Raw genomic sequence first — 27,500 nt, 5'->3', positions numbered from 1 at the left:
TGAGTGAGTGAGTGTATGTGTGTGAGTGAGTGTATGTGTGTGAGTGTGTGTGAGTGAGTGTATGTGTGGGAGTGAGTGAGTGTATGTGTGTGAGTGAGTGTATGTGTGTGAGTGAGTGAGTGTATGTGTGTGGGAGTGAGTGAGTGAGTGTATGTGTGTGAGTGTATGTGTGTGAGTGAGTGAGTGAGTGAGTGTATGTGTGTGAGTGAGTGAGTGAGTGTATGTGTGTGAGTGAGTGAGTGTATGTGTGTGAGTGAGTGAGTGTATGTGTGTGAGTGAGTGAGTGTGTGTGTGTGAGTGAGTGAGTGTATGTGTGTGAGTGAGTGAGTGTATGTGTGTGAGTGAGTGTGTGTGAGTGAGTGTATGTGTGTGGGAGTGAGTGAGTGAGTGTATGTGTGTGAGTGAGTGTATGTGTGTGAGTGAGTGTGTGTGAGTGAGTGTATGTGTGTGAGTGAGTGTATGTGTGTGAGTGAGTGTGTGTGAGTGAGTGTATGTGTGTGGGAGTGAGTGAGTGAGTGAGTGTATGTGTGTGAGTGAGTGAGTGAGTGTATGTGTGTGAGTGAGTGAGTGAGTGTATGTGTGTGAGTGAGTGAGTGTATGTGTGTGTGTGAGTGAGTGAGTGAGTGTATGTATGTGGGTGTGAGTGAGTGTATGTGTGTGTGTGTGTGTGTGTGTGTGTGTGTGAGTGAGTGAGTGTATGTGTGTGGGTGTGAGTGAGTGTATGTGTTAGTTTATGTGTGTGTGTGTGTGTGTGTGTGTGTGTGTGAGAGTGTATGTGTGTGTGTGAGTGTGCGTGCGTGCGAGTGTGTGTGTGTGTGTGTGTGTGTGTGTGTGTGTGTGAGAGTGTATGTGTGTGTGTGAGTGTGCGTGCGTGCGTGCGTGTGAGTGCATGTGTGTATGTGTGTGTGTGTGTGTGTGTGTGTGTGTGTGTGTGTGTGTGTGTGAGTGTGAGTGTAAATATATGCTGTGTATATTACATTTCAATAAATATTTATTGATTGAATACATGGAATTTGTAAATTTGGAAAAATCTAAAATGTCTATGAAAAGTCTAATGATAAAATAGAATTTGTAAAATGTATATTTTCGTAATGTTCCATGTTTAAGTTCCCGTGTATAATTAACAGAATTAGCAATTGATTTGATATGAAATCAAAATGGATGTTATATCTGAAAAATACCCAAATGAACTGAAATCAAGAGCTTGTGAATCTGAATCGTCCTGAAGAAGTTCTCTTCGAAGGCAGCATAATCGTGTCTTTTAAACACAAATCTGAAGCATCTCAAAATATTCTGTATCCCCGCATCATGGTCGATTTGCTCGAGAATCTAGAGTGGAGCAAGCCACTGAAGTAACAGCTTGTGGTGAACCGTGCGTGATTCTGCTGCCAAAGACCACATTCACATTACCGAGAAATCATCATTACACCAACTCAAACAAACACATGTGAGTGTGTTCACAGGGCCGTGCAACGACATGTCGAGTTTCTTAAGATGTCAAACGCTGCTGTTGTTTTTGTCATCTTTGGCTCTGGGACAGTACCTCGGTGGTGGTTCCCAAGAGGGATGGATGGGTTTTGACAGCTTGTTCCCTGTGGGGACGTTTGGCAGTGGGACATCCATCCATATAGGCACTGTTACATCAGTGTAGAGGACATGCCGGATGTTGGCAGAATGAGTGGCATATATGTTTGTGGCATTTAATTTCACCACTTCCTGTTTAATTTCATACTTCCCTTTTCCATTTTGAATTTTTCTAAAATATTTTTTGCATTAAAAATAATCTGATTCTGTGTATTTTAGGGGTGGCAATCGGTAAGAACCTGACAATAAAATAATATATCGATATCTCGGTCATGATTTGATATTATTTTCTTTTAAGTGTAGTTTACTAAATGTAGTGACACTACCGATGTTAGATATTTCAGTCGCATGACAGTAGATCAGCTATTTTCACAGTAGTGAAGTCTTTAGGTGCACAGGAATGTTTTTGATGTAAAGCAGCGGCTTCCTTCATGTTGTCCAGCAATGAACACCATACCTGTTTAATGTTTTCCATACACTCCGTCTGTCACTGTAGTGTTCTTCTATACCTCATTGAGCATTCTGCGGTGTGTCCTTTGAGTCATATTGGCTGCACGGCCACTTCTAGAGAGAGTACCTATAGTACTAAACCATCTCCATTTATAGACAGTTTGTCTAACTGTGGACAGATGAATATCTAACAGCCACTTCTAGTGAGAGTACATATAGTACTAAACCATCTCCATTTATAGACAGTTTGTCTAACTGTGGACAGATGAATATCTAACAGCCACTTCTAGTGAGAGTACATATAGTACTAAACCATCTCCATTTATAGACAGTTTGTCTAACTGTGGACAGATGAATATCTAACGGCCACTTCTAGTGAGAGTACCTATAGTACTAAATCACCTCCATTTATAGACAGTTTGTCTCACTGTGGACAGATGAATATCTAACAGCCACTTCTAGAGAGAGTACCTATAGTACTAAATCATCTCCATTTATAGACAGTTTGTCTCACTGTGGACAGATGAATATCTAACGGCCACTTCTAGAGAGAGTACCTATAGTACTAAATCATCTCCATTTATAGACAGTTTGTCTCACTGTGGACAGATGAATATCTAACGGCCACTTCTAGTGAGAGTACCTATAGTACTAAATCACCTCCATTTATAGACAGTTTGTCTAACTGTGGACAGATGAATATCTAACGGCCACTTCTAGAGAGAGTACCTATAGTACTAAATCACCTCCATTTATAGACAGTTTGTCTAACTGTGGACAGATGAATATCTAACAGCCACTTCTAGAGAGAGTACCTATAGTACTAAACCATCTCCATTTATAGACAGTTTGTCTCACTGTGGACAGATGAATATCTAACGGCCACTTCTAGAGAGAGTACCTATAGTACTAAATCACCTCCATTTATAGACAGTTTGTCTCACTGTGGACAGGTGAATATCTAACGGCCACTTCTAGAGAGAGTACCTATAGTACTAAATCACCTCCATTTATAGACAGTTTGTCTCACTGTGGACAGGTGAATATCTAACGGCCACTTCTAGAGAGAGTACCTATAGTACTAAATCACCTCCATTTATAGACAGTTTGTCTCACTGTGGACAGGTGAATATCTAACGGCCACTTCTAGTGAGAGTACCTATAGTACTAAATCATCTCCATTTATAGACAGTTTGTCTCACTGTGGACAGATGAATATCTAACGGCCACTTCTAGAGAGAGTACCTATAGTACTAAACCATCTCCATTTATAGACAGTTTGTCTAACTGTGGACAGATGAATATCTAACAGCCACTTCTAGAGAGAGTACCTATAGTACTAAATCACCTCCATTTATAGACAGTTTGTCTCACTGTGGACAGATGAATATCTAACGGCCACTTCTAGTGAGAGTACCTATAGTACTAAATCATCTCCATTTATAGACAGTTTGTCTCACTGTGGACAGATGAATATCTAACGGCCACTTCTAGAGAGAGTACCTATAGTACTAAACCATCTCCATTTATAGACAGTTTGTCTAACTGTGGACAGATGAATATCTAACGGCCACTTCTAGTGAGAGTACCTATAGTACTAAATCATCTCCATTTATAGACAGTTTGTCTAACTGTGGACAGATGAATATCTAAACTCTTCAAGATAAATTTGTTACACTTTCCAGCTTTATGCAAAGCAACGGTTCTTGATCGTAGGTCTTCTGAGGCATGGTCCACGCTCAATAGATGCTTCTTGTGGATAGCAAATGAGTGCGTTTTATAAGTCAAATGGGGCTTTTCCACTGCACGGTACAACCTCGACTCGATTCTGTTTGCTTTTTGGGGGTTTTCCACTGTGGATAGTACCTGGTAATTTTTTAGTACCACCTCAGTCGAGGATCCAAACGAGCCGAGCCGATAATAAATGTGATGTCACTACCAGCGTCACTGGATTTGCGACACAGGACAACAACCCACTAGTTTTAATTTATGTAAAAATAAATGGCTGTGTGCAAAACCACACTGTGGTCAATAAACGAGGTGCAGATGATCCTTTCGTTAGCAACGAACGAAACGAAAAAGTCTCTCAGGAAGTTTCTCAGCTGTTGGTCGCACACGGCTACCACCGGACCTAACAACAGTGTCGGGAAATGTTAAATAAACTGAAGTGACTGCAGAACCATCAAGGAAAAGTGGAAGTGGTTCGACCAAATGGACGCTATCTAGACTGCCGAGCAATGGGAAAGAGAGTGCCTTGGAGTCGGCCACGGCATTGCACAATGAGCTAGTAGCTAACAGCTAGTGGTCGCGTTATTGCTCATTGTTTTGTGTCGCGTTTAAGAGGATGTTACGGCAGTAGAGGCGGCGCAACTATGACGATCAGCCTATAATCCCACCCATGTTGAGGGGGCACTAAACAGCACTTGGAAGTGCCAAAAGTAGCTCTAACCCACATCTCCAATCTTGTTTCATTAATTGGATGCAAGGTTTGCCAACTCCTGACTCTAATTAGCTTTTGTTGACGTCATTCGCCTAGGGGTTCACTTACATTTTCCAGACTAAACTGTGAATGATGTACTTAATGTGTACAAGAACACTATAATCATTTGCCTGTCATTAGTTAAAACAGATTGTGTTTGTTCATTATTGTAACTGAGGTGAAGTTCAAACCAGATTTTAAGGTAATTCGAAAGGGTTCACATACTTTTTCTTGCCAGTGTAACTATAGGTATAATTATCTTTATTTTTCCTTAAAAATATCAACCTCAAGCTGTAATAAAAATACAGTTTCTTGCTGTGAGAATATTAATAGTGTTGTGACATAAAATATCGTCATTTTGAAAACGTATCTTGACGGCTTAATTTTACCGCCCCCCCGCCGAAACATTACCTGTTTCTGGTTGGACACCAGCATGTTTTGGCACCCGATACGCAGTCAATTTTACAGACCCTGAACTGCCTTTTCTGCATTGCAAACATGAGGAACACTTCCAGATTAGGCACCTATATGGAAAAGGGGGCATTAGTGAAGGCTGAGAGGTTATTAAGATCTCGATTACTCCATTAAAACTCTTTTCCCACCAAGAATGAGAGAGTTATTTGGGAAAATTTGACAGTGCCCTTAAGGGGAAACCTCCACCCGCATAGGGCACGTCTCATGTCATAAGTAGGCAGAACTCAAGTTCTGTTTAATCAAAGTTTTGGCACCAATTTATGTTTTGTCAGTCATCAACTACCTGAACGTCTCTTGGAATGTGTAAGAGTGTAGGAGGCGTTTGATTGAAGATAAGAGTTTAGGTGGTTTATTTAACTTTGTAGGGTTGAAGTGAAAGATGTGACCGTGTTATTGAGGGCGTTTTCACACCATAAAAGTATTGTAAAAGTGGTCTATGCAACTATACACTATATTCCAAGCCTTCTGAAACCATATAAGGATTTGTGTGAGAAACACAAGACCAAAATAACGTGCACACATTCACTTGTTGCAGTCATTTAAACTGTGATTGTCTTTGTGGTGTATAATAATGCATCTTGCATTATTGCATCTGTAACACAGTTAAGGATGGGAAGGAGGAGGCGAGAACCGGCTTGTCAATATAAATGATAATTTAATTAAACTCAAACCAAAAGTACAAACATAAACACACATGACGGACATGCCCGTAATTCTCTCCCTCTCGGACCATCGTCACTGGCCGCCTTTATCCCTCGCTCGCCTCATCAGGCCGATTGGGGACCGGGCGTGCGATATTCCGACCCGGCCCCGTCCCCCTCCGTTCCACACTCCTCCCGGTGTTATCTCAGGCCGGGGTGCCACCGGCATGACGTATATCCCCCCCTATCCCTGGGGCGGGGTGTATCTTGCATCCTGTGTGGTCATCCCTGCCTTCCTCGCCCTGGGAGGAGACAGGAGGGGAAGACAACAACAACAAAAAAAAAAAACAGGCGAGGGAAAAGGCCAACACGGTGCGAGAGAGAGAGAGAGAGAGAGAGAGAAAAGCTCACTCACCGGTTCTCTGATGTACCGTCGCGTGGTCCTCGAACACTCCTCCACACTCAGGCGGACGACAGCCACTCCAACCCCGGGCGAACCGGAGTCAAACCTTCGACCCCCAGCGGGCAGAACGCCCCTCCGCTTTTCTGGCAGCAAATGGGGACACTCCTCCGCCCCGGCAGCGGCCCTACCGCTCCGGGCAGTCAGGGCGTTTCTTCCCTCCTCCCCTCGCAGACGGCAGTCTCCCTCGACCCCCTCCGCGTCTCTGGGGAAGGCAGGGCACTCCTCCGCCCCCGGCAGCGGCTCCCTCGCTCCAGGCGGTCGGGGTATCCAGTCCCCACTTGCCCCACGGACGGCGGCCGTTCCCCGCATCCGGGCGGTCGGGCTACTCCGTCACCCGGCAGATGGCAGACGGCAGTGTCGAGGACTCTGCGACGGGCATCCCTCCTCCTTCCCGTGCTTCGGCACCAATGTAACACAGTTAAAGGATGGGCAAGGAGGAGGCGAGAACCGGCTTGTCAATATAAATGATAATTTAATTAAACTCAAAACAAAAGCACAAACATAAACACACACATGACGGACATGCCCGTAATTCTCTCCCTCTCGAATCATTGTCACCGGCCGCCTTTATCCCTCGCGCGCCTCATCAGGCCGATTGGGCACCGGGCGCGCGATATTCCGGCCCCGCCCCCCCTCCACTCCACAGCATTGTTTATAGTTCATCGTACATAACTCATTTCCTAGAGGTTTTGTACCATTTTTCAAAGTGCAATTACACATTGTTATGTAATGTAATTCTCAGTATAAATAACTGATATGATATATCACTTGTCAAGTGTTATATTGTCATCACAATTTGCCGACAGCTGTAATTCTGTCCTTAAAATGAACTGAAAGTAGACACCTATAGGTAAAATAATTGATCAACTTTGTTGTAATTTGAGGGGAAAATGCTCACACCGCTAAAGTTTCTTAGTAGACACGCTGACATTTTAATAAAGCATAATTACATTTGTTTCGGTCGTGAACGAGGTGCTTTTTCAGTGCTTTAATGACTCGCAACACAAAAGACGTTCATTTGCTGCCACCTACTGGCATAAAAGTGTGATTTGCAAAAAATATGTTACTAAACAAATAAATGAACAAATCTAAACAAATCTTTTTATATATATATATATATATATATATTATTTATTTTATTCTATTGCAATTAAAATCTCTCTCAAATGACATCATCTGGAGTCACTCCACTGGAAAGAAGAACCTTTGAAGACCTTCTTTTGTCCAATTCCCAGATTTGGTAATGCAGTATTGGTAAAGTGGGACACCGAACAATGATAGAAAATATCTACAAATCATTAAGAATTAATTTGGTACATGTTCACATCATAAACCATCATATCGAACATTTACAAACGTTAAGTCGACTTTTACTTTTTTTTATAACCTTGAAAATGTTTTCTTTACTGTTACTTTTCCATCCTGTGGTCATATGCCCTCTGCCACACATCCTAAATCTTCTGTTTAAAACCTCAAAACGTTAATTGTTTTGCAATTAATAGCAAATGTTTGGCAGCTATAAAATACTAAAACTAAAACTAGAAAACACTGAGAAAGCAAAAGTTAAACTTAAACTAACAGAAAAGGTCAGGTATGCAAACTAATCGTTTAAATGGAGTGTTTTGTTCAATTTGATTCTTTTGAATCGGTCAAATAGGTTCATTTGAATGATTCATTTAGCGAATCGATTCAGGAACCGGATTCGGACAGGGCATGTTTTGACTTAACTTCCGAATCTGAAGACAACAGATCGATGTTTTTGACCAGAAATTATCTTGAACATTTTTGTCTTAAACATTATGAACATCGTCGAACACTAATGAAGTTATGCGCGATACGTTTTGTCCTCGAGAACAGTTCATATCTGTGATATTTAACCGATCATAAAACACGTTTACCACTTTACCAAGGCGCCATGAGTCAATAATGACCAGATGCACTCATGAAAAATTGAGCGAAACCCATTTATCCAGAAACAATTAACTTAACGTAAAGCCGTTAATTTTTGACGCTTAAGTATATATAAAATTGTAGCATTTGTCTCGTTAACTACTAAACTTTTTAAACTCTGTCCTAACTATGTAAGCATGTAATTCTGGTTCTGATCACTCTATCTCACTTTGAAAAGTCTCATTTTATTCCACTAGATGGCAGAAATCACCTTCCATCGCAATACACAGATGTGAAATGTAGGTGGCGCTCTAATGCATTTTATCCCTCACAGATGTGCTCGTCCATAGACATTCAGTCTAATGTTCAGTTCAAGCAACACCCTCATTATCTCATTGAATATCTCGGCCTCTGAGTGGACTACAAGCTCAATATAGGGATCATTAGAAAGGTCATTTTATGGTACATAAATGCAGAAGTGATGTTCAGATTCTAAGCTTTCAAATGATACCTCATATGCCTGACTTATTCGGAAACGTTAACCTTTTAAGCGATGTAGCGCACCCCCATGGACCCACTGGCGCAGATATCGTTACTTTTTACTAAAGTATGATGATTAGGGGCTTTATACAACACTGTTCTAAATCCGTATGACGTTTTTCCTGTGGGAAAACAAACTGAGTCATTTTGAAGAATCTGCACGCAGCTCATAGTGATCATATCTGTCAAGCTTCAAAAAAGGACAGTAAAGCAGTATAAAAGTATCCTAAAAGTGGTCCATATGACTCGGACGCTATATTCCAAGTCTCCTGAAGTCATACCGCAGATTTGTGTGAGCTACAGATTAAATGCGAGTTGTTTTGAACTGAAAACGTCTCATGACGCCAAATCTGATTCGTTTGGGAGAGGAAGATTTTCAGTGAATAACTACTGAAATCTCAGTCTTTTCTGAACACAAACCTGTTTTACTGGTTTAAACCACTTTACTGTTTTTTGGAGCTCTTTTGGTGTTTTAGCCACGACATGGTCACTTTTGAAATTCTTCTTTTATGTTCCGCAGAATAAATAGCAGTATGCAGGTTTGGAACGACATGAGGGTGATTAAATAATACCGAATTTATATATATATATATATATATATATATATATATATATATATATATATATATATATATATATATATATATATATATTATTATTTTTTTATTATATTTTTTTTTACCAAGTGCTGCTCTCTTTACATTAAAGCATGTTGAGTGATGAACCTAAAATACTTATTATATTTATTATGGACTCGGTCACAGAGGTGACTGTTGGCTGATCAAAGACTTTCACTGGAAAAGCCGTCTTTGTTTGTGTTCCTCAACAGAGACCACGATAGGGAAAGAATGAGTTAGCGGGTTTCGAGAGAGGAGAATTTGACCGATCATCACAGGTGTTCAAATCTTACCTGTGTAAACACCCGGCTCGAGGTTAGAAAGATCTTTAGAGGCAAGATCATAATGAACAGTCAATATGAGAAGCCAAAATAGCAGTCGCACAGAATGTTGTTGGAAGCCCGGACAAGAGGCACCTCTGTGAAATCCAGCGCTTGATTCCAGCCCGATGCTGAGGTGGAGACCGCCATTCTTAAAGACTCTGTGAGGGTGCAGTGTACTTCAATACTGGAAACATCAACAGTCCGACACACTGGCTGCTTCTTTGCCTCGCTGGATGCCCAAATAATGACACACACCAGCTCAACTTTTCAACGCCCCTTTTGTCTTACATGTCCCCAAAGCATGAGGCTGGTAACACAGACGGGACGGGCGTATGCACAATCTGAACGTGCATGGGTTGGCACGTTATAACCCCTATCAAATTGGCTCATGAATAAAATTGCCCTGTTTTACAATCGCCTCGTTTCCATCCACCTTTCGCGCTATTTTGTTATTGACGAAGTGAAAATGCGAGAAAATACATTTGCAACATTTGCCGCCTTCTGCCCGTTTCTATTCAAATGGTCTTTTATGGTTATAAATGTTGAAATGGTAAAATGGGGAGATTATTGAGACAGTTCATTAAAATTAGTCAGTTTACTGTTATATTAATTAACAAATAAATGCATCAGAAGAGGAACTGCAATCAAAAGGGAGCAGTTGCTCTTCTGATGGGACTGTAATATCGGTCCTGATGTTGCACCTATCGCAGGTTGCCATCGGTTACGACCCGAAAGTGGATCGTCATGGCCATGTAGCAAGTATTGGGGAAATTGACGCTGATTATCACCCCTGGAGTCACGAGTTCGAATCTAGGGCGTGCTGAGTGACTCCAGTCAGGTCTCCTAGGCAACCAAATTGGGTTGGTTGCTAGGGAGGGTAGCGTCACATGGGGTAACCTCCTCATGGAGAAACTTCCAGTCTCAGTATCAGGATCATCATGGATGTGTTTCTGATGTGTGACAGATATTAAAGAAACATTGATGCGTGTGATATCAGTGTTACATACATGATACATTCCTGATATTCAATATTATAAACAATCATCTAATCTAAAGCATCGCCATGACAACTGCATCATGTCCCGCATATTTCTCCTGCAACTTTTAACCACCAACTGAACTTGATCATCATCTCAAATTAATTTAATGTCATAAAGCAAATGTATATTTTCTGAAGAAGCAGTAAATGTGATTTGAGGTGAAGATGGTTCGATTTACAATATTTAAATGTTTTAAATGTTTAAAAGCTGGTTTTCTGAAAGTGAACTCGGCATTGGACAAATAGTTCTGATGATTTGCGCTTTCAAGTCCTCATGGTGGTGTAGTGACTCAATCCGGGTGCCGGAGGACGAATCTCAGTTGCCTCCGCGTCTGAGACCGTCAATCCGCGCATCTTATCACGTGACTTGTTGAGCGCGTTACCGTGGAGACGTAGCGCGTGTGGAGGCTTCACGCTATTCTCCACAGCATCCACACACAACTCACCACATGCCCCACCGAGAGCGAGAACCACATTATAGCGACCACGAGGAGGTTACCCCATGTGACTCTACCCTCCCTAGCAACCGGGCCAATTTGGTTGCTAAGGAGACCAGACTGGAGTCACTCAACACGCCCTGGATTCAAACTCACGACTCCAGGTGTGATCTTTCCTCTTTGCATAAACCCCATGAAATTTTATTCGATTATTCTGAAAACAAGGCAACATGTCTCACGTGATTTTTGCTTCTCAAGAAAAGTGGTCTTTTATTAATAAGGCAAAAATAATTAAAAATATTTTACTGGAAAACAAAACAAAAATACTCTGTACTGTAACTCGTAATTAATACATTGTATTGTTTGATTAATATGATTTTTTACATTGTGACAAATTATCAATTATTTCAATTGTGAAGTATTCATACTTCATTGCGGTTCTCCCTTGCACTGCCTTTCATTTTCACTGATTTCAATACATAAATTGTTCAATATCAGCTTTTTTTACTGTTATACTATAAAACAATGTCTGTTATGTATCATAATTACAAACAATGGGAATTATGTATAGATGGATATATCGGTTTTACCAATTAATCGGTGCCGATAGTTGCTTTTTGGTAATATCAGTTATCGGCAAACATTTATGCCAATATTGCAATATTTATGACCTGAATAGTGTGAATGCACATGCATAAACGAATATATTGTGAATATGAATAAACCTTATTCCTCATTAACCTCATCTGGTGAAATATAAATATATAAAACCCTTTATCTGGTGAATAAAAAGGCTATAAAATGCTACATTTTGCAAATATTTACATATAGTGCATTGTAATGGAGCCAAGTCTGTATGATTTCAAAATAAGAGTCCCCAGTGTATTTTGGGCTTGTTTATAGTTGGTAATGCACCAAATCTTAATACATTATTGGGGTATGTGCCCGTCACAGAAAGGAAAGAATAAGACATTTTTTATTTTCTACTAATCTATTTTAAAATCTATCCGACAAATTTATCGGTAATCAGCTTTTTCCAACACCTTCGTTATAAGTATAGGCAAAATCCACTATCGGTCAACATCAAATGGTCCAGACACTTTGCAGTAATGAGAATTGGGGGTAAAATGTGTCCTGAAAATAATGTTACGATGCAAAAAAAAACCGTAAAAATAGGATTCATTTTAATAAATTAATTTAATTTAATTGACTAAAAAAAATATTTTCTATATGTCAAATATAATTTCAAATTTATGGGTTAAATATGACCAGGACATTTTCTTGACTGGCATCGTGAAACTGATTTTGCACCCAAATTTGACTGTAATTGCAAGTTCCTTTGCCTTGTTATTGTCCCTGGCACTCATTCAATAATCGATATTCTCCTGGTCAAAACTGCTTCTGTCATAGTTCTGAGGAAGGTTCAGTCGTTTTACGTTTTTAAGGTTTTTAAATTGGCTCCACTAGAAGGAGAGCTGTGAGCCTTCATCTCTGAATGAAAAGCATGTGGCAGCGGTCCAGAACAGCGGGGTGTTTCAGCACGGCCCCAGCGCACATCTGTTCCTGGTTTGCACAGCAGAAATCCTGTAGCAGCGAGAGGGGCAACAGGGCAAGGGTGAGGGGCAGCTTATTTTTCTGAAGGCTTTGTGGTGGTGGGGCACAATGAAGGGTGTTGCTTTGTGGGAAGAGGACATGTGGAATGAACGGGGATTGTACAACCGATGTTGTCACTGACTGGAGTTTGATGATAGATTATTGATGATACTTGCTTGATATTGCTTATAGCGGCTTAGCCATTTAACTCCAAGTGTACAACTTTAACACATACTGTAGGTTTTCCTACTTCGCTTGTAGGGGTGGGAATTAGCAGGGACCTGGTGCAACAGTCTGGTTCCGAAAGTAAAAATCCCCCAAACGTTTTTTTTTTAATAATAACTTATAAAACTTTAACGACCTTCCTGTTTAATAGTGAAATTCCTGGGGTCTGGTTAGCTCAGTGAGTACTGACGCTGACTATCACACCTGGAGTCGTGAGTTTGAATCCAGGGCGTGCCGAGTGACTCCAGTCAGGTCTCCTAAGCAACCAAATTGGTCCGGTTGCTAGGGAGGGTAGAGTCACATGGGGTAACCTCCTCGTGGTGGTGATTAGTGGTTCTCTCAATGGGTGTGTGGTGAGTTGTGTGTGGATCATGGAGAGTAGCATGAGCCTCCACATGCTGTGAGTCTCTGCGGTGTCATGCACAACGAGTCACGTGATCAGATGCGCGGATTGACGGTCTCAGAAGTGGACGCAACTGAGACTCGTCCTCCGCCACCCGGATTGAGACGAGTAACCGTGCCATCACGACGACCAACTAAGTAGTGGGAATTGGGCATTTAAAATTGGGAGAAAAATATTAAATGTTACATTTGTCCATTGTTTTCTTAAAAATGAGCCATTGTTTATTTGTCTGTGAGCTTGATTGTGTGAATAATCCAACGTTGTATCTTAGATGTCCAGAACAAAATATGCCATCCAGAAGGAAAAGCATGCAAAACAAATCATCATAAAAATATGTTTTTGTCTATTGATTATACAATGCTATATATCATCACAAAGGGGAGGATCTCAGCTTTCTAATGACCCCTAGATTGAGCTTGTAGTCCACTCAGAGGCCGAGATATTCAATGAAATAATGAGGGTGGTGCTGGAACTGAACATTAGACCGAATGTCTATGGACGAGCACATCTGTGAGGGATAAAATGAGTTAGAGCGCCACCTACAGTTCACATCTGTATATTGCGATGGAATGTGGAGACAACATGTTTTTTTCTAGTGTTTGCTGCCATCTAGTGGAATAAAATGAAACTTTTCAAAGTGAGATAGAGTGAACAGAACCAGAATTACATGTTTACAAAGTAAGGACAAAAAAAAAAAAAGGAAGATTATAAACATGCAATATTATTTATGAATAATTGGATAATTTTTAGCAATTAGTCCACAGTATGTGTGAATGGTGAGCTTTTGCATTTGAGGGTGAATAATATTAATTCACCAGCGTATTCGGGGTTTTAATGGGATTATAGTTTTTGGTTTTCTAATACTTTTTTGGCTTCAAATCGAAGTTTGCAAACTTTAACTCACTAGAATCTATACAGACATCATAGTCTTATGAGTAGCTTACAGTTTGACAAGCTACAGTTTCATCGTAGCTTCCTTAATACTGGAAGATCTTGTTTTTTTGGCAAGTACAACATCGAAACATTGTAGTACCTGCATATAAGCGCCCTACCTTTTTTCTAACGATCTCTCTGACGCCCCTCATCAGTCGCTCTCCCCCTCCCTACTTCCCTTTCTTGCGTTTCATGGCCAGTGTTTCATGGAAAAATACATTTAAACTCCGCAGGCAGATTTTATGTTTATTTTTTTGAGGATATTTATGCTGTGTTAGGCGCTTTGAAGATGTTGGCTGACTCTCCTCCAGTGTTTGTTTTTCCCCGAGTGGGGTGAGGGTTCAACAGCTTCAAGGTGCCATCACTGGATGGTGACTTTAAAACACACACAGATGACTTTGATCCTCGCTAGACTCCCTCAATATTTCCTTTTTCTCCACTCCAGACTTTTGACTTGCAATTATTTATAATTAAGGGAATTCATCGTTTTTACGCTGTTTAAAGTCAACGTGTTTCTGATCTTTTTGTGCACATTCATCTGTGCATGTTATTCCAAAAAGACAACGTTTGTTTTTGTAATCTTCTTTCAAAATGTAGTAACTTGCGCCACCTCTGAAATTACTTTCACGTAAATCCTTTTAGCTGTTTAACTCGACTGGTATTCGCTGGTATGTAACGCCCACTTCTCACAATCCTGCATACGTCCGATTATTGAAGCTAAATGCTTCACCTGGAGTGCTGGTGGCGTAGTGGGCTAAAGCACATAACTGTTAATCAGAAGGTTGCTGGTTCGAGCCCCACAGCCACCACCATTGTGTTCTTGAGCAAGGCACTTAACTCCAGGTTGCTCCGGGGGGATTGTCCCTGTAATAAGTGCACTGTAAGTCGCTTTGGATAAAAGCATCTGCCAAATGCATAAATGTAAATGTAAATGGTTTGTGATCGGCATTTCATGAGTTATATTGAACAAATGCAAGACGTGATATTATTAAGTTTAAGATAAGTTGTCTTAGTAGCTTGGGCTGTTATGATTATGAAATTTGGCAGGCGATTAATTCTTAAATAATTGTGATTTATGATTATTAATTGCCTCTCTAGCACATTCCATCACAATGTACAGATGTGAAATGTAGGTGGTGCTCTAACACATTTTATCCCTCACAGATGTGCTCGTCCATAGACATTCAGTCTAATGTTCAGTTCAATCAACACCCTCATTATTTCATTGAATATCTCGGCCTCTGAGTGGACTACAAGCTCAATCTAGGGGTCATTTTAGGGCTTAATTGTCTAATATATTGTCGTAGTTCTTAACGTGCATGTGTGCTCGTGGTGGTGGTGTAGTGGTCTAAGCACATAACTGGTAATCAGAAGGTTGCTGGTTCGATCCCAACAGCCACCACCATTGTGTCCTTGAGCAAGACACTTAACTCCAGGTTGCTCCGGGGGGATTGTCCCTGTAATAAGTGCACTGTAAGTCGCTTTGGATAAAAGCATCTGCCAAATGCATAAATGTATAAATGGTCAATTTTACATTTGGTTTTTGAAACGTATATATTTTATATGATTTTATTTTTCTTCATAAAAAACAAATATTACACTATAATATAATATCCATTAGTAATATATATCTGTCCTAATTTCTTCACTTTCACACATTATTTTAATGCTCTTTGTTTAAGCCCATGAGTAGGGCTGAAACGATTAGTCGACATTATCGACAACGTCGACAAAAAAAATTTTCGTTGTCGAATAATCGTCTGATCTCATTGAACACAACGTGAGATCTTTTGAAACGCTAATGATGACCCAGGACAGCAGCACTTCAGCTCACAGTCCAGACCATAGACTGTAAAAAAAGATGGCCGACGCCCCTTCGCTCTTTTCCATTGGTGAGAACTGAAGCCGCCAGTGTCCCGATATGGTGCTGACATCTCTGACGTCTGCGCAGTTTCTATTTCGGGACCAGACCTGTGCAGTAGTGAGCACGAAGTAAAGCCGCGAAATCGAGGCCCCGCCCTCACTCTCGCTGAATCAATCGCGAGGACACCCCCTGCACTTTTGACTTATGATGGTGTGAAATAATTAATTATAGAAATGTAGATATTAATTTTAAATCTCCTCAGTCCTCCAAAGATCCCGAAAAAAAGTCCGTTGGTGCTTCAGTGACTACTTCACTCAGAGAACCTTTCAATCACAGCTGTCAATCATGATGTCACAGCAGCGTTTTTTATAGCATCAAATAACTTAAAACAAACTTATTTTGAAAACAAACACTTGAAATGACATCAACGTGATAGAAACGACAGTAAATGACAGAAACTATCTTTGGAAAAAAGATATGTGAAGTGTAATTTAATTGTTTAGTTGGTCTCACGTCCCGTTGAATAACATGGGGAGGCGGGGTTTATGACCTATACTAGGACCAGTCACCGGGGGGCGATCGAGATGTTTTGGCTTCACTTTTGAGGGCTTGTGCGGCACACTTGGTCCAGATGCAGATCCACACTTTCCAAACAGATTAAGGTGATGTAGATCGCAGAGTATTATAATGCAAAAATGCTAAATAAGTAAATACAGAAGCAGTGTCGTCGTGAAATAAAGCAGAGCCGTACCTGCTGTTCCGCTTGAGCAAAACTTGCCTGTCAGAGCGTCTAAAAAGGAAACGCTGTGCCGTTATATCCTGTATTTAATGCATCCTTTATTAAAATTCAAATAATAAGGAAGCGTGCTGTATAAATAAGCACAAACTCCGAAACTGGCATTTGTCTGTGCAGTCAGATGAGAACAGCACGAGAGAGTTTCAAACTTCTCCCGGCTGATACACTGTCCATGCGGAGACGCTCTTCACCGGCGCACGCTCCAGCAGCTAGATTATAACGTGATTGCTCGCTACATAGTGAATTATAATATGAGTGTCACGTGTGTCTTATCTTATGCTGAGGAAAATCGGCGATATGCAGCTCAATAAAGAAGAGTTTGTTTTTTGTGAGTTAAAGATGGATCGAAATCAAGTGAAGAGAAAACACGCCCATTATGCAATGCAAACGTATAGTCTATATATATTATATGTTGCTTCTCAAGTAAATGTATCTTGTTTTAAGGATTTTTAGACTATTTTAAATGGATAACAACACAAAAACTCTTGATTACTAGAGGATTTTTTGCAGTGATATTTTTCATTAATTAAACAATAAGAATCCAAGTAGCATAATTTAAAGCTGGTGTAGCTTTTATAATGTTAAAATACTTTCTTCTGTTTCAGCATAATATGCAGAAATAATTAAAAGTAAGCCATTATTTGGTAACTGTAAACACTATAACATTTCCTGTTTGTTTTGAGTGACCCGCTTAGACTATCTCTTTGTTTGACCAACGGCTTATTTAGAAAGCTTTTTTTAGTTTTTTTCGGTCATTTTAAATCTTGCTTTCAGAGAAATCAAACAAAATTTGGTGGGTTTTTTGCTTTACGCAAGAAAAGAATATTTGCCAAAGCAATAAGAAAAATAAACTTGTTTTGCCTTTTGAATCGAGTTTTGTTTTTCCCGTACCCCAATGGTAACATATATATTTTTTCCTCCCCAATTTGTAACGCCCAATTCTCAATGCGCTTTTAAGTCCTCCTGGTGGCGTAGCGACTCGCCTCAATCCGGGTGGCGGAGGACGAATCTCAATTGCCTCCGCATCTGAGACCATCAATCCGCGCATCTCATCACGTGACTTGTTGAGCGCGTTGCCGTGGAGACGTAGCGCGTGTGGCGGCTTCACGCTATTCTCCGTGGCATCCACGCACGGCACACCACATGCCCCACTGAGAGCGAGAACCACATTATAGCGACCACGAAGAGGTTACCCCATGTGACTCCACCCTCCCTAGCAACCGGACAAATTTGGTTGCTAAGGAGACCTGGCTGGAGTCACTCAGCACGCCCCACCGAGAGCGAGAACCACATTATAGCGACCACGAGGAGGTTACCCCATGTGACTCCACCCTCCCTAGCAACCGGACCAATTTGGTTGCTAAGGAGACCTGGCTGGAGTCACTCAGCACGCCCCGCTGAGAGCGAGAACCACATTATAGCGACCACGAGGAGGTTACCCCATGTGACTCTACCCTCCCTAGCAACCGGGCCAATTTGGTTGCTAAGGAGACCTGGCTGGAGTCACTCAGCACGCCCTGGATTCAAACTCGCGACTCCAGGTGTGATAGTCAGCGTCAATACCCACCTAGACCCGCCTAGAAAGTTTATTTTTTCCATTTCGTTCAGTGTCACTAGTGTCGCAGGAATTACATATGTCAGCTTTAAAGAAAGACAACAAGACAAGCTCTATTGAAAGCAATTGTGGCGTTATCGATTGCCACAGAAAATTATTTTGAGCCAGTACAATTAACAAGTGCTATTTATGACAATATTATTACAATTTAAAAGCGTTCAACTTCATGATTATGTGACACATGATGTGCATGGAGACCCCCAATGCGTCCGTTTACGTGGAGAAAACCCGCCCACAGGAGTAGCATCACTAATACATGCATTATTCTGGTCACTTAGAAAAGTTGTCGAACCTGATTTAGACGTTTAAAAGCTCAAATCATAATGGCAAACTTCTGGAGCGCTGACCCCATAGACTTAGAAATGTGTTACTGTTGCCGTGCTGTAACCAACATTATGCTGGCAACGTTGTTGACGTATTGAATTCCTTTAATGCATTGCCAGTGCCATTGTGTAAACAAACATCATGTGAGACGTCATGCATTTGAACACATTCAGCCAGTGTGAGCAAGACGTTTGAAGAGCCGCCGTCGAGGTCAGTCTGTGCCGAATGAGTGAATGGAAATGGAGCGTTTGTGGTGGATGTTATGGTGAGCGTTTACTTTGCCGTCACTTACAGCAGAAGTAAAGAAAATACCTGCAGTTGGAGTCGAGAGCGAAGTCTGCTGGACTCAAGTCAGCGTTTGATGTTACGCAGCTCTTAGCCAACTCAAACACTGGGCGACTCAAAGGTTATTACATTTTAGTGTGTAAGGTATGTTTCCATATAAACCGCTGTTCCCCCGCAGAAAGCTTCAAGTGGATTTCATTCTGCAAGTCGCAGCGCAGTCATGGGAATATTTGACTGTGGTTGTTATTAAGGGGGGTCTTAATTGAATACCCCTATTTTAATCAATCATTTCATGACAGGGCATTTGGAAAACTTTGCATTTTAAAGGAATGTGTTTTCTTAAGAGGGTGGACAGTATCACCAAATCTTATATCATGGTATGAGTCAATTCATTTACCATTTAGTCATTTAGCTGATGCTTATTGACAATATATCATGCAATATAGCTCATTTAAAATGGTTAAATATGTAATAACCATGTGCTAATATCTGCCTTTGGAGCTTACTATTAAAACTAAGTGTTGTCCGAACTTTGTAAGCATGTAATTCTGGTTCTGTTCACCCCATCTCCCTCCAAATAGTCTTATTTTATGCCATTAGATGGCAGGAAGTACTAGAAAAAAGTTGGCTGTAATGTAGGTGGCGCTCAACTGCATTTTAGCCCTCACAGGTGTGCTCGTTTTAAGACGTGATGATTTTGTATGAAAAGTCCAGCTTGTAAGCTTTCAAATGATACCTCATATGACTGACTTATGTATACGGGGACTTTAACGTTTTAAGCGTTATATAGTGATGTAGTGATATCGTGATATAGCGCCCCCATGAGGTTAATCGTGTCATATTCATTCATTTTAGTCGGACTAAAATATCATCATTTAGTTGACAATAATGTGCAAAATGGCAAAAACATGTATTAAACTGTAAAAGACCAAACTTTAACCAGATATTGAAATAAAAGCTGTTTACAAACATTTAAACGTATCAAACATTTGGAAGATTTATACATTTTGTATGTCAAATTAAACAACATGAGATGATACTGTGACTAGATTATTTGGATCAATTCTCTTTAGATTTTTCTTTCCTAAATGCTAATGTTATGTCATAATGCAATGCTAATATCGTGCATTTTTTCAGTGTATTTTCAGTGACAGATTGTTTTAATAAAAAGCATTTGATTATTGTCATTATTTGAATATTTTTCATCTCGTCTTTATGGCTTTTTTGTTGTTGTTTTTTTATCGCCTTTTCTCCCAATTTGGAATGCCCAATTCCCACTCCTCGTGGTGGCGCGGTTACTCACCTCAATCCGGGGGTCGGAGGACACTTCTGAGACCGTCAATCCGCGCATCTGATCACGTGACTCGTTGTGCATGACACTGCGGAGACTCACAGCATGTGGAGGCTCATGCTACTCTCCACGATCCACACACAACTCACCACACGCCCCATTGAGAGAACCACTAATCACCACCACGAGGAGGTTACCCCATGTGACTCTACCCTCCCTAGCAACCGGGCCAATTTGGTTGCTATAGGAGACCTGGCTGGAGTCACTCAACACGCCCTGGATTCAAACTCGCGACTCCAGGTGTGATAGTCAGCGTCAATACTCGCTGAGATACTCAAACCCCCGTCTTCATTATCGATAACAAAAAACGATACTTTCCTCAGTGATTAAGTTGACCATATTAGCCCTGAAAAAATGATTGGATGAGCCACATTCTTAAAATGGACACCTACTACACTCAAGCAAGTTTCTGGCATGTATGGTTACTGTTAGCATGGCGTATGCGCTCATGAATGTGCTGTATCTCCCTGAACAAATGCAGACACTTTTAAAGACTCCTTTTTCCACACTCTCCTCAAACTGAGGGCTACAGACAGACACCCTAAACCCAGTTTCCTGTCTGCACGCTAAACAAACACTATAACAGCGAGAAAAAGAAATGGATAGAGCTTGCTGCCCTGTTGTGCAGCTTGTTACAAAGCAGCTTTCTTGCAGTTTAAAGGCAAATGGCACTGCGTGGAATGTTGCGCATTGTTGCATTGAAAAATCTCGTGTTGCAAGACTTTGTCTTCTTGTCAGTGTTCCGGGAGCAACTTTGAAGCTGCAGTTTGCCAAGCTACACATAATGTAAAGTAGTTAATCTACATTCAAGTTACCTTTCTGAAAAACGCTAAATGCATTGAAGGTATTTAAAGGAATTCTTCAGGTTCAATAGTTAAGCTCAATCAACAGCTTTTGTCGCATAATGTTGCTTACCACAAATATTCATTTCGACTCATCCCTGATATTTTGTATTGATATTTTTTTATTTGCACTGTACATATTATATAAGTGTAACGGCTGTAGCCTTTAGCATCCTTGTTAGAGCACCTGCCTCCCATGCCGGGGACCTAGGTTCAAGTCCTGTACGGAGCAGGTAGGACAAGAGCGTCACATTGGTGCCGTGACCCGGATGGGAGTGAGGTTTAGGGGGGTGAGTGTAACGGGAGTCAGCTGGTAGATAGCTGAGCAGTGTGTAAACCTCACTCTCCTGACCTCAAGAGGTGCACTAGCGGCTGATGCTAGAGGCTGTAGCCTTTAGCCTCAAGTCCCGTACGGAGCGGGTAGAACAAGAGCGTCACATAAGGTTGAGAACCAAAAACCGGTTCTTGGGTCTGCTGTGGCTCAGGTTGTGGAGCGGGTTGGCCGCTAATCGCAGGGTTGGCGGTTCGATTCCCGGCCCACATGCCGAAGTGTCCTTGGGCAAGACACTGAACCCTAAGTTGCTCCCAATGGCAGGCTAGTGCCATGATCTTCATGACTTTGGGTTCCATTAACGGTTCCCTTGCATGAACTTTCTTCCGATGCGGCTGGAGCACCGTACTGAAATACTCTGACAGTGTTTTTAGCGGCACTGTTCTGCAGCAGCGCTGCCCTCTACTGGGTCAAAAGCGTAAAACACACAAACAAATGACACTTATAAGCCGGCTCTGTTGAGTGTATGGCGCGAAACATTCAGCGTTTCCAGTCTAGTCCGGTATAGTATTAATCTTACACTGATGTGCACGTTATGAATGTCCAACTCGAAATTAAATAACAACTGTTGAAGCCTGTAAAGGGATTTAGATGGGCAAGGAGAACCGGCTTGACAATATACACACATGCGCACACATAGGACGGTCAGCTGACCATAAACAATCTCTCTCTCGTCGCACCACCATCCACAGTCGGCCTTTATCCCTCTCGGAGGCTTGATTAGCCTGATAAGGGACCAGGAGTGTGTATAATCACAACCGGCCCCGCCCTCCGCCCCACCCTCCACCTGTCACAAAGCCTTGAAGTACAACATTAGACAACAGAACACAGTCTTAACTGTCTCAGAAACTCTTACTGTTATGTCATGTGACTTTAGACCTGTGAGATTTAATCAAGCAGTGCAGTTACTGATTGGTTGTTCATATGACATGAGTTTTGTAATACAAGGAATGTTACTGAAATATGGCATCACGTTGCTTGTTTGTTTAGATACAGTCCAGATATAGCCTAGTTTGGATTGGATCATGGCTGGACTGGGAAGAGAAATCGGCCTGGGATTTTACATAGCAACTGGCCAAAAGGTGGGGGGGTGGGGGGGTTGTCGCTGTCCTTTTTCTGCATATCATGCCGGCGTTTTGTGGTCCGTTCTGCATAATGCAGAGGCTCATTTTAGCTTATTGCTAGTTTCACGGCCGCCCCTGATCGGCCCCAAAGTGCGTCGGCCCACTGGGAAAATGCCCGGTATGCCAGATTACCAGTCCAGCCCTGGATTGGATATAAGTCTCTAAACAGTGAGCAAACACACCTTTTACAAGAATTGCATTCAATTTATTCCTGATTCGTTATGTCTGCTCTGTACTAATCGAAAAGTATCTCCTCATTTGGCGAATGCAGAGGACAGTAAATCCAATAAAAATGGCATTTCTCATTTTCAAATAATTCTTCATAAAAGTCCTAAAAGTACTACTGGAATCGTTACTGGAACCGTTAAGGAACTGGAATCATTACATTCCTAAAGATTCCCATCCGTAGCCAATACAACCAGCCTATTTGTTTTATATAGCGAGTAATAGCGAAGTATACGTCTTTGATTATTGATTGTTGTTTATATGACGTGTTTCCGCTTATAACTTCACAAAAATAAACGGAATATAAAACATCACATATCATTATTTAGAGTCTGTGATTATCTTTCTAACGAGTCCACACACAAGATAATCAGATGTATAGATCATTAGATAATCCACATGAAGCACAATGTTACATATGACCACCAGGAGATGGCGCCAAATACATGACACAGACTCAATGATGACTCAAATGACACAGAATGAATCTCATTACAAAATATAAACGGAACATAAAGTATCACATAGCATTATTTAGAGTCTGTGATTATCTTTCTAACGAGTCCACACACAAGATAATCAGATGTATAGATCATTAGATAATCCACATGAAGCACAATGTTACATATGACCACCAGGAGATGGCGCCAAATACATGACACAGACTCAATGATGACTCAAATGACACAGAATGAATCTCATTACAAAATATAAACGGAACATAAAGTATCACATAGCATTATTTAGAGTCTGTGATTATCTTTCTAACGAGTCCACACACAAGATAATCAGATGTATAGATCATTAGATAATCCACATGAAGCACAATGTTACATATGACCACCAGGAGATGGCGCCAAATACATGACACAGACTCAATGATGACTCAAATGACACAGAATGAAACTCATTCAAAATCGGAAATCGGATGCATAAATCATTATATTATTGACACAAAGCACAGTGTGCACACACCATCTGTCTATCTGTCTGAAAACACATTGAAAACACATGCTTTCCTCGATCAGATGACGTCATTGTAAATGATGTCGTGTTATGGAACGCTAAACCAATCGGACTGGGTTCAGAACGGTGCAAAAATCATCCACATGTGTGCAGGAAGACATGTGATTGGTGACTGTTACATATGACCACCAGGAGATGGCGCCAAATACACGACACAGACTCAATGATGACTCAAATGACACAGAATGAAACTCATTCTGTGAAATCTCATGACTAAAATCATGTCTGCATGCTATGCAAACCTTTAGTCATTGTTGTGTTTGCATGTGTAATTAGTTCTTATGAACAATTATTATGATTTATTTGTTTTTGGATTCTATAATACATTATTTTTGTAATATAACTTTTTTCTTACATCTGCTGTTTTGTTTATGCTTTAACTGTTGATGACCGCATGTACATGACCTTACACGTTGTCGGCTTATTAAGCGTAATCAATGTAAGATCGTGCATTTAAACACGCTCACTGTCACGGCTGTTAGTAGTGCACAGCAGTCTAGTTGAAAGGTTAAAAACTGCAAGAATTGCCCTTATGTTCTTGTGATATAAGAAAACCAGAGTTGATAGTAAGCACATTTTTCTCTTGTTCGGAAAGCCGTCATTTCGGATGAGACACCCTGTTCTGGACCTCAAGCGCGCACATGTGTAGGTATCGCTATTATTGAAGCCATAAAACTACACGGCCACATCTGAAAGTGTTTAGCTGTGGAAACACACAGGCAGCTTCAAAGCGAAGGGTTTGGGGCTGCAGACGGAGTGGGGCTGGCTCGCTTCCTGCATTCCTCTCGGATTGGGAATAGCTGCAAATGGGGCTTTGTTACTTGGACAAGCTCTCTCTCTCTCTCTCTCTCTCTCTCTCTCTCTCTCTCTTTCCATCAAAAGTCACTTCCAGATGCGGCTCCAACACAAGAATAAAATGTTTAAATCATTATCTTTCATGAGGCTCATTGGGGTTGATGCAGTCCACACATTTGAAGAAAAACTGTCAGGGTTTGTCTTTGAAATGTAAGCGCCTTGTGTCCATTTGAGCCCAGTTCTCATACTTAGTGAGCTGCCTACAGAGACTGTATTTAAATGCATAATAGATCCGCTCATAATTATGCTACAGCAATGACTTTTATTCCCCGTCACACGAATCACGAGTAAAACGGCTGATTATCAGTTCATAAACACTTACTTTTCGCTCTATTCTTCACACAATGCTATCTTATGACATCTAAACACTTTTACTATACTCCTTACAAGCTTGTTCGAGTGCGATCAAATTGCACGGTAGCTCAACTGATAGAGCATTGCACTTGCGATGTAAAGGACCGTGGTACGAGTCCACATGAGCCGAAAGTATAACAGAAGCACCGCAAAATGACGTGGTTGTTTTTCATCTCCCATTAGCTTTTTATGTCACTATCGATTAGGTTTAGGGTAGGGGGATTTAAACCTCAATAGAGCATTAAAGGAACAGTTCACCCAAAAATGAAAATTCCCTCATCATACCATCCCAGATGTGTGTGACTTTCTTTCTTCTGCAGAACACAAATGAAGATTTTTAGAAGAATATCTCAGCTCTGTAGGTCCTTACAATGCAAGTGGATGGTGACCAGAACTTTGAAGCTTAAAAAGCACATAAAGGCAGCATAAAAGTAATCCATAAGACTCCAGTGGATTAATCCATGTCTTCAGAAGTGATATAATAGGTGTGGGTGAGAAACAGGTCAATATTTAAGGTTTGTTTTTGCTATAAATTCCCCTCCCTTCCCAGTAGGTGGCATTATGCAGAAATAATGCAAATCGCCCAAAACAAAATAAATAGAATGTGAAAGTGAAAGTGGAGATTTATAGTACAAAAGGACTTAAATATTGACCTGTTTCTCACCCACACCTATCATATCACTTCTGAAGACATGGATTAAACCACTGGAGTCATATGGATTATATTATGCTGTCTTTATATGCTTTTTGGAGCTCCGAGTGTGCCATGCATTGGAGTATAGCTGTGCTAGTGTCTATATTGACATCAGTTTCGATCTGTCGAGTCACACGTTCACTTTGTCTATGTAGAGCGTTTCAAATCAGTCATTTCTGAGCTTCATGTGTAGGTAGGATACTGCCTTATTTCACTAGGTTTTAGAGCAGAACTATCATGTGATAGTTTGTAAGGTACTGGCTTTGCTATTTAGCACATTACTGTCTAATGCGATTCTCAAAATAGCCACAGGACACTATTCTAAGGAATGCATCATCATGAGATGCTTCCTCTTTAACAGCAGAAAGGGTTTCCAAATTCCTAAAAGAAGCCACTGTTTCATTTTCCTCCTGAAAGCAAAGGCGCCCACTTCCACGGCAGGCAGCGTGACTTCAAACGGCCGTCTGAAGTCTGTGCTGTTTAACGCACCGTTGACCTGCAGGTTCCTCTAAAATAAACAGCGGGTCCTGTGAAGCTCGCCCTCTATTAGTGATTCAGACGGATATTTAATACTCGCCACGGTCCGAGAGAGAAGACGTCGGATGGAGAGAACGTGCTTTTAAATCACTCTTGCTCTTTGATGTTTGAGTGGGTTTGAGACATTAGAGGAAAATGGGCATTTTTGTTTCAAGATACGTGGAAATCCAAGATTTTGCAATAAATCTAAAGTTTTTTTGTTTTGTTTGCACGATGAGAACTGTCTCGGCACCTCTGCTTCATGTTGATAAGGGTCTGACTGATGCTATCTACTCAAAAACATCACTGTATCACACAATCTGAACTTTGAATCCCCATTTTCATACCACCATGTCATGGCTGGGAAGCTCTCAATTTTCCTGTTTCTTCTAAAACATCACGGTATAATTTTTTAATAAAATTTTTTTTTTCTTTTCTAAAAATGTATGTCCACATATGTTGTGAAATTTTAATTAACACTAAGCTATTAAAAGTCTGATTTTGTTCATCAAAGTCTTTATGATGTGTCCAGGAGTGTTGATTATTCATAGTACAGACATTGCATCATAAATTAGCATAATTTATTCAGATTCAAAGTAATGTCCAGCATCATCCAATCACTGTCAATCATGTTAAAATAAAGTGATCCATTATAAATGGTGAATCTATGTACTGATGATCATTGTCCCATGTGTGTCAAACATGTTGAGTGATCCAAACATCATCTGCAGCTGAAACTGAACTTATGATCAGATTTTAGGAGTGAACACACTTGCTCCCTATTTAGTGCATGACTTAACTTCCAGTGTGCTGTCTGTCTGCACTGGTCTCAGAACAGTTATAGGAGAGCTATAGGATGCTCCCTTGCTCCCTATTTAGCGCATGACTTAACCTCCAGTGTGCTGTCTGTCTGCACTGGTCTCAGAACAGTTATAGGAGAGCTATAGGATGCTCCCTTGCTCCCTATTTAGTGCATGACTTAACCTCCAGTGTGCTGTCTGTCTGCAGTGGTCTCAGAACAGTTATAGGAGAGCTATAGGATGCTCCCTTGCTCCCTATTTAGTGCATGACTTAACCTCCAGTGTGCTGTCTGTCTGCACTGGTCTCAGAACAGTTATAGGAGAGATATAGGATGCTCCCTTGCTCCCTATTTAGTGAATGACTTAACCTCCAGTGTGCTGTCTGTCTGCACTGGTCTCAGAACAGT

The 27,500-nt window shown here is 41.0% G+C and overlaps 1 protein-coding gene and 1 long non-coding RNA gene across 3 annotated transcripts in view; one reads left to right on the top strand and one right to left on the bottom strand.

Annotated features, from left to right (window-relative positions):
• The window catches only part of LOC127655750 (protein naked cuticle homolog 2-like), a 50,820-nt gene that overhangs the window by 4,861 nt on the left and 18,459 nt on the right, over positions 1-27,500 (top strand). The gene's annotated exons all lie outside the window — the stretch shown is intronic.
• The window catches only part of LOC127655777 (uncharacterized), a 68,445-nt gene continuing 43,344 nt past the window's right edge, over positions 2,400-27,500 (bottom strand). The window contains exon 3 of the long non-coding RNA XR_007972083.1: positions 2,400-2,436. This is a non-coding gene — a long non-coding RNA (uncharacterized LOC127655777). The remainder of the gene's footprint in view (positions 2,437-27,500) is intronic.

Source organism: Xyrauchen texanus, chromosome 15 (assembly GCF_025860055.1).
Source record: "Xyrauchen texanus isolate HMW12.3.18 chromosome 15, RBS_HiC_50CHRs, whole genome shotgun sequence".
In the NCBI taxonomy this organism is placed as follows: domain Eukaryota; kingdom Metazoa; phylum Chordata; class Actinopteri; order Cypriniformes; family Catostomidae; genus Xyrauchen; species Xyrauchen texanus.
The sequence above is the reverse complement of the archived record's forward strand: the minus strand, read 5'-3'. Positions and strand labels throughout refer to the sequence as shown.